General features: G+C 37.1%; 1 pseudogene; it reads right to left on the bottom strand.

Moving 5' to 3' along the window:
• Positions 1-3,865: 3,865 nt before the first annotated feature.
• On the bottom strand, positions 3,866-8,839 carry LOC138012803 (uncharacterized; annotated as a pseudogene).
• Positions 8,840-8,942: the final 103 nt, after the last annotated feature.

Here is an 8,942-nt window from a genome sequence, read left to right as displayed (position 1 = left end):
GATATTTTTTACATCAGAGACACTTTAAAACTCACTAACAAACAGCAAAGACTCTTCCATCTTCCCACTTGCTGAAATACACATGTTCAAACTTTTTTACAATTCATATAAGAAAAAAAGAGAAGTTGAAATAGTTTTAAAAAGTGACCAATGTCTGTTTTTTTTTTTTAAAGAAACATTCCATGAACTAGACTAAACTGATTGGAGATGACAACTTTTAAAAAAAGAATTTGTCACAATGACTTGCAAAATCCCATTACCTGGACAACTGAAAAAATGGTAATACTCTACCTCTACATGCATAACTTCAGTTCTTGCAAAATCCTTCTCATCAAAATACACGCTTGTGGCAACTTGACAACTTAATATACTAATTTTACAAGCCAAAATATTGTAAGTTACACTCACCAGTTGGACTTTTTTTATCCTTGAGTAGTTTGTCGAATGTGTATAGGATCTGGTAAGTTCTTTGTTACTCACTTATGCCCAGGATTGACCCAGATGCACACCCAATTTTGACATCCAACACCTTCATACTCTAAAATGCAAATCATAAAGCCCTGAAAATTAGATGCCATGCACTCAGCTTCTACCATTGGCTTTTAAACCCTTTTCTTAATGCAGGGTTTTCAATAACTTTTCAAGCATATGCTTTGGGGCTAATCAAGGTAAGAAGCTGTCACTCTTGTCTTTTTAATACAAAAGTTTGAGTGAAAATCTGACAAACAGACTGCAATATACCGTCAATGACCGGCTTCCAAGGAAACTCCAGCTTAATGAATTATATTTGTTGTGCAATGGTTAAGGAGTAAATAGTTATCATTATGATTAAAGTTACAAGGCATAACAGGACACACACACTTTTCTGCGCAGTACTTCTGTTTTAGTTTTCAGTTGCCGTCGACATTGTAATAAAATGTTAATTGAACTGATGCATACTTCAATTAATATTTAGCCAATACCAAATGAGTAGGAGATCTGTAAAAACTGGGCATTTACAGTCACTGTGGCAAAATCTGAAAAGCCTCTCTGGGATATTACTTGACCAGTCAAGTATGTACGTCCCAATCTGTAGCATCAGAACCCCTATCTAGTTGTTATTCTTATGAAGCATGCACTCACAGCTTTGCTGCTAGTCAGCCAAGTTTTGACAACATTACCCACAACAAGAGCCCACAATCCGGAGCATACAACTCCCATGCTAGAAGTATGTCACCAGTATTTAAAGGACACCAGGCCATTTTTAGATGAGCTTTTTAGTACCTTTCATATCTCAGAAGATTGGCTGGAAAGATATTTTTTAGCTGAGATTTCAATCTTCACGTAAACAGCTGATCAGGACTGTAAAAATGCTAAAACAAATGAATCAAAATTGTATTCTTCTGGTTACTGTGGACTTCTCTCCATACTGGGCGAGGTAAGGGCAAACACCTCTCGTAAACATGATGTCTAAAGTAATATCTTAAAAGTTTCTTACTATCTCAGCAACTCCAAATATCACAACAATGTCCAAGTTGGAGAGTTTAACCTGTAAGTAAAAGAACAGGATCATTGAGAATCATATCCTCTTGGGATGTACCAAAGAAATACCACTGACTTGTTGGCTCAAGAATAAATTATTGAAAGAGAATCACACTACCCCTTAACGTACCAAGCCTCATCAAAACAAACGAAAACCATCCTCCCTTTGTAATTTAAATGTGCAATTGCTTGGACAAATAAAGATGAAATAAAGATGTAAAAGTTAAGCTGACGTGTCACGCGTGACCTGAATCGTTAGAAATTTGAACTGCATGCATGCCAGTTTTGAACTTTGTCCTTGAGATTCTGAATTCCCATGGATATTTTCCTTGATATATCAAAAATTCCTAGTTATGAACTTTCCCTTCTTTATAAAATAAACGGTGATTGAAAAGTGAAAACTATTTCAAACATTTGATGAATTGTTCAGTTATTGTGCATTTTTCATACAGCAACTTTCAGAAAAATCTCCCACATTCCATTCAAGTCTCAGAAGCTCCAAAGATTATTTCAGTCTTGTGGATACTGGTCTCGTCCAAAAGAACTTAATAACAGAACAAGTTACAGAACGCACAAAGCCAATCCTCTTTTCACTGCGAAGATGACACTACGTGTATTATTTTCATTTACTACTTTTTATTTATTCCAAATGGTCTGGATAGCACAAGTGTCACTAATATTTTTAAAAATACAACCACACTTTTGAGTTTAAGGAACATGTTTCGATGTTTCGATGTTTCAAACATCATCTGCAGCCATAGTGATTGTAACATTCAGCCTTCTCAAAACCGGCCGGTCAACGGCTCAATGAGCCACCTCCTCAGAAAGTTTGACCGTCTCCTTCCAGTCAGAAATGTCTTATTTTGATTACGACAGGTGAGACAGAAAAAAAAACAGACAACACAATTTTAGCTGTAAAGTAAAGTCACTGGAGAAGATATAGAGGCTTGAATTTAAAAATGCTTGTTTAACATTCAAATTGGCTTCCGCAATATTTTTTTTGCGTGGTGCAAGTGAAATGTTTATTTAACTAACATTCCAGTATTTCTTATCAGACACCATGCAAGTGTCAATTCCATGTGTGAAATTTTGTCACTTTAGATCCCCCAGATTTCACTAAATTGCATCTGTGAGTGTCTAAATTTCAAAAATTTCCTACAGGAACATGCCTAGCTTGCACATTTTGGGCACTCGCTTGGTGGTCACCCCAAAACGCAGACTTTGGACTGTGCAGACCGTGCAGACCAGGGGGAAAATATGGCATTACCCTCACTATTATTCCCTGGTGAAAAACCTCAGAGGATCCTTGAAGATCTTCAAGGATCCTTAAAGATCCTCAAGGACCTGCAAAAGATCTTTGAAGATGAGGATCTTTCAAGGATCCTTGAAGGATCTTTGAAAGTTCTTTAAAGATCTTCAATTGCAATTAGGAGTTTTAAAGATCCCCAAAGAGCCAGTGAGGATCCTGTGAGGATCTTACAAAGATCCTAGTGAGAGTAAGTTTCAAAATCTTGGTAAGGATCCTTACAGATCCTCAAGAATTCTTTGAGGATCTTCCAAGGATCTTAAAAGGATCTTTTAACTGATCTTGAAAAGATCTTTATTAAGATCTTTGAAGATCCTTGATAAATCCTCTATTAATTTTTAAGGATCTTTCAAAGATCTTTGGAAAGATCTTTGTAATCTAATCAAAGAGATCTTTCAAAGATCTTCATGACATCCTTGAGGATCTTCACGGATCTTGATAAAGATCTTTTCAAGAACAGTCAAAGGATCTTTTTGGGATCCTTGAGAGATCCTCAAACAATTCTCGAGGATCTTTTAGCATCTTTATAAAGATCCTTTGAGGATCAATCAAAGGATCTCCTTAGGATCTATGAAAGATCCTCAAGGAATTCTTGAGGACCTTAACGGGATTTCTATCACGATCCTTAAAGATCCTTAAAGGTCTAAGACAGATGTTTGGGGGAACTCAGTAATTGCAATAAATTAGTTACCATTGCATCTTTAAAGGGGGTTCTTGAACACCATTAGGATTTTAAAGGGATTCATCTTAAAGATCTTTTTGGGATTTTTTTAAAGGATCTTTTTTGGGAGTCTTCAAAAGCTTTAGGGAGAACCTGTTGATGCCTCAATTAAATAATGTCCTGTACCTTTTTTGTCTCAAGAATTAGGATCTTTTTAAGATTATTAAAGGTTGTGACTGTCGAAACTGAGAAATAATCTAAAGGAGTAAAGGAGTTCATTTATACCAATAAATAGAAAAATCACTGAAACAAAAACCCAATTGCGTTATGTTACACGATACCTTATTAGATTTTATCAATATATTCTGACAAAAGAATCATTTTATTAAAATTTTATTAAATGACAATGGGTTAAGTGACAAGAACCGGAACGCAAAACATCACTAAAGAAAGTGCTATTGCTCTTGTTTATACAAGGATCATTACTTCATTGTCTAGCCAAAAAATGCATCAAATACAAATAAACCAATTGTTTGTTCTATAAGAGATCGTTTACTTATTTACATGCACTAACTTAAAATGAAGTTAACATTAAGTTGCATGTCCAGTCTGAAAACATTGTAACCTGACCGTCAGCTCATCTATCCCAGTTATAATTTGAAGAAAACCATCGTCCAAAACTTGGAAACGGAAGTGAAGTGGGAGCAATGGGTGACGCATGTTCTGTCTCACTTCACTGAGATTACTAAAACTTAACCTTTCTCAAAGCAAGCTTCACTTGATGACCTTCGAATGTATCTTTAAATCGCATTGTCCAGAGGAAACCAAGCTTAGGTACAAAGCGAAAAAAATGTTGTAGTTACTCTAATCCTGTAAGCTAAGCTTATGTTAGGTATTATTATGCAACAACTACAGTGATGGCAATGACGGTGTACAGAAATAAAACAGGAACCCACATATAAGAACTTTTACAAGTAAGAAAGTTTTTGGCTAAGACAGTCCTATTTTTGCCTACAATTTTGAAATGGATTCTTATTTTGAGAAATTTAGTCAAACATTGAATACACAAATTTAATATAACAAACTCTACCATTACCATGTTTTCCCAGCAGCAACATAGTACCATTGTTTTAATGTTGCTTTAGATTTGTTCTGTTTATCATGCAAAGCTTTGTACAAACTTCAGAAATGGCCCAAAATAGGCCATACCCACCAATGACAAAACCTCATTATTTTATTCTAAGAACCTGAATACAGTCTGTAGCCTAGCCTTAGCCTACAGACTGTAGCTTGGAAAAACTTGGTTCTTACACTGTATAATTTATTCAGGTTTTTACCGTACCTTTATCAAGCAAATATTGTCACTGTAGTATTAAATATATGACTTACATGACTTGTTCACAATGGAGGGAAAAAAATAATAATTAGTGTGGGGTTGCAACTGCTGTAATAGAAGGGCTAGAAGCAAAAACCTAGTAAGTGACAATGTTTGGCCAACTTTTAGTGCTCAAAAACTAGCCCAAATTTTGCAGGTTGACTGGAAATGAACTTAAGAACATTGCTCTGGTAATTTTTTATGCAATTTGAGCTTTATTTCCAAGAAATAAGCTATGCAAAAATACCATTGGCTTCATGTTTGAAAACAATGGAATCAGAGAAGCGGCACTTACCTTTCATTGTTCCATTAAAATTTAATGGCATTTATAAACTAATATAACTGTGTGTAGATAGCTCAACTAAATGATATGCACAGCAAAGTACACGACAGGTCGGTGGTTTGAGCCACTGATCAGAGTTATTTATTTAATTTTTTGTGCATGTCTCATGTAACTTAAATTTAACAAAGATCGATAAAATCGCAGAGAAAATCAAGAAAAGAAAAACGAGAGAAACATCTCTGTGCAAACAAAAGAAAAATAATAAGTCTGATCGGTGGGTCAAACCACCAAGCTGCTGTGTACTTCGCTGTGCGCATCATTCGGATGAGCTACAGACGCATACAGTTGCATAAAGCTTGTGCTATTACCGGGTAAATTTTAATCAAACAATGAAAGGTAGGTGTTGCTTTGCTGATTCCGTTCCTTTCAAATGCGAAGCCAATAGTATTTTTGCATAGTTTATTTCTCGAAAAAAAGCTCAAATCGGATAAAAACAATACCAGGGCAATGTAAGTTCATTTCCAGTCAACTTGCAAAATAGACCGTTTTTGCTTGTACATTTTGTTTTCCCAATACAGATTACATGTATGTCATAATACTCAGGAGGTTAATTGGTCCTTTCTTTTTTCTTTTGTATGTAAATCCAGCCAGCCCCGTTTACGGGGGTAAACTCCGATCAAAATTGGATTGATAATGAGGCAGACATATTCATGCTTGCATGCACTCTTTTTAATGAGCAAAACAAGGACTAATCCTCCTGAGTATTATCACATGATTTGTATTGGGAAAACAAAATGTACAAGAGAAAAAGGTCTATTTAGGCTAGTTTTGTGCAAAACTAAAAATTGACCAAAAATTGTCACTTACTAGGTTTTTGTTTCCAGCCCTACAATAATTTATTTATTGTATCCTTAATCTCCATTTTTTTTATGATTTTGACAATGATAAACACATCTATGCAAATAAAGAAAGTTTAAATGATGTTTGTGCCATATTGTTGTTGTTGTTGTTGTTCACGGTAGTTAATAGGAATTGGCCATTTCCAAATTCACTTTAAATTAGCATGTTTCAGATTTTCCATATGACATCCTGGCAATTATCTTAACCGTGAGGTGAATCAAAGCCATAATTGGCAGTAATCTTGGTTCTTTAATGAAGCCACAAACATCCTTGAAGATCATTGGTAAGAATACTGAATATACCCAAAATAATCACAAAGATCTTGACAAGATCCTCAAGGATAGATTAGGATCTTTGAAGATCTTTGGTAAGATTATTGAAGATCCTTACAGATCTTTGGTAAGATTCATAAAGATCTACAAAGATCTTAACAAGATCCTCAAAGGATCTTTTAAAATAATAAAGATCCTTCAGGATTTTTTTTAAATTCCTTGGTAACATTCAGGAAAGATCCACAAAGATCTTAACAAGATCCTCAAAAGATCTTTTAAAATCCTTGAAGATCCTTAAAGATCCTCAAGGATCTTTGGCAAGATTCTTGAGGATCCTCAAGGATCTTGGCAAGATCCTTGAGGATCTTTAAGGATCTTGGCCGAGATCCTTGAGGATCTTTGCAAGGAATTTTGAAGATCTTTTCTAAGATCTTTATTAGGATCCTTGAAGATCTTTATGACGATCTTTGAAGATCCTTAAAGATCCTTTGAAGATTTTCACCAGGGAAATGCTCCAGCCTGATAAGCCAGCTTGTTAGCCCTTGATTTCCTGTTAGACCTTATTATCTGCCTCCGCTTTCGATACTTGGAGCTGATCTTGTGAGCTGCAGAGGCAATTCTGTCCTGATCCTCCCTCCTCAAGGCTTTCAGCATATTCTTTCCAGTGGAAATTCCACAAGACTTCATCAGAACTGCCTTGCTTGAAGCTCCTGTGTTGAATACCCCCACAGTTTCACAAACTGCGATCACCACACGCCGCTTTCCGCAGTATCGGCTCTTGGGGCATCTTGACCACAGCTGCCCATTGACACTTTTGTTACGGTCCTGGGTTTGCCCCTGTAAACATCTTTTCAACAAGTCATCACTGGTAAGCCTGGTGAAAATTGGCTTGAGTTCTTCAACAAAAACACAAGGAAGACGATTGTCTTCTTTGTATGCTGCTTTATCCTTCCAAAATTTACACCATGTGTCTTGATCTTTAGGGCATAGCTTGTGCTGCTCCTCTAAGGAACACAAATCATTTTTGATCATGTGATGGTAAATTGCCCAGACACTGTTCTTCATTTTTTCCAAATTCTCAGTGTTTTCTCTTATGGCTCTACCATAGTACTTTTGCATCTTGTCTATGACATTGTCAGTGAGACGGCCCCTTCCGTCAACCTTTCCTCCATCTGACATCTTAAGTCCAGCACCCTTCATATTTTTCTTGTAATTCCTGAGGGCAGTGCCTAACCTTTTCTGGACATGTCCAACACATTCCTCTTTGACAACTGGATAATTTTCTCCATAAAGTTCCTCCATTTTTGACTTAACTCTGCCGAAACAGCTGCTATCACCATCGCCGACAAAGGTGGCATATATAAGCTTCCTTTTTTCAATGCTGCGACTGAATATGTCTATAGCCCCTGAAGACTCCATTTCTTCAGAGGATCCAACATGGTTCACTTCGCAATGTCTGCTATGTGACTCTTTCCATGCAAGATAGTCTGGAGATTCTTTACCACAGTGTTCATGGGATGAACATTCTTTGCACATTAGGGATTTGACCTCATAGTCAAGAATTTCGCCAGTCATTACTGACACGGCAAATACCACACCAATCTTAGAGCTGTGCCCCTTTTCTGCCAAGTTCCGTCTATGGAAACAGCAACTTTAGCAATTGAATGGCCGTCGATATCAACCATGCTTTCTTCATTCTCTTTGGAGGCTAACTGGGTAAGCCTTTCTGCTGCTTCACACATCAGTTTCTCAGCATTATTGATGGCCATCCTTTCTATCTGTATCATATTCTGGTTGTATGCCTTCTTGGTAACTGGAGGTGGAAGTTCCATACCAGCACAAAACTTTGCCAGGCCAGCACGACCCCACTGGTGAGAAGACAAGACAGACCTCCTGTTCACTTCATAGGCTCCACCACCCTTCCCACCAAGCCTCCTACTTGTTTGCAAAGCAGTGATGGTGTGACAAAATGAACATTTTAAATAAAGTAATTCAGCAAGACCGTCTCTGCTGGAGCTGTCTTGAAAAAGCTGGAGATTTGATTTTGAATTTCGGCATGAGCTACAAATAGCTGATTTGCTAATACATTGGGATAGTAGCTCAGCATCTTGTACCTTGAAGCCATGTGCTTTCTCATCATGTGCATGCGTCGCTGGAGAATTACTTTGAGAACGAGTGATCACTCCTTCTTCTCCGTGATCAAAATTCCCGAAAGAACTGTTAAGAAGCTTAGCTTCTGACATATTCTTTGGTGAAGTACGGTCTAGAAAATCGTCGTACTCATTTTTAGCCTTGGATGTGCTCGGTTGTGGCTCCACGCGTGTTTCAGGTATTTCCACTCCGGTGTCATGTCTGCCATCCGATTCTGTTTCCCTTCGAATTTCCCACGCTTTCTTTCCATGAAAACCTTTCCTTTTTTTCCTTCGACAAGATCTAAACTTCCCTTTTCTTTTTCTACTGGTTTCTCCGTCTCCTTCCATAAACAAATTCAAAAAATACAACCCTGACGATATATGAACAAACCCGCAATTTCGATGCTCGAAGAGAAAAATCGTCCCGCATAACGCGCAATGACTGCTGGGTTGGAAAATCAGGAAGGAATAAGAAATATAGGACTTGTGGAT

Source organism: Montipora foliosa, chromosome 8 (genome assembly GCF_036669935.1).
Source record: "Montipora foliosa isolate CH-2021 chromosome 8, ASM3666993v2, whole genome shotgun sequence".
In the NCBI taxonomy this organism is placed as follows: domain Eukaryota; kingdom Metazoa; phylum Cnidaria; class Anthozoa; order Scleractinia; family Acroporidae; genus Montipora; species Montipora foliosa.
This window is presented reverse-complemented; position numbering and strand designations above follow the sequence as displayed.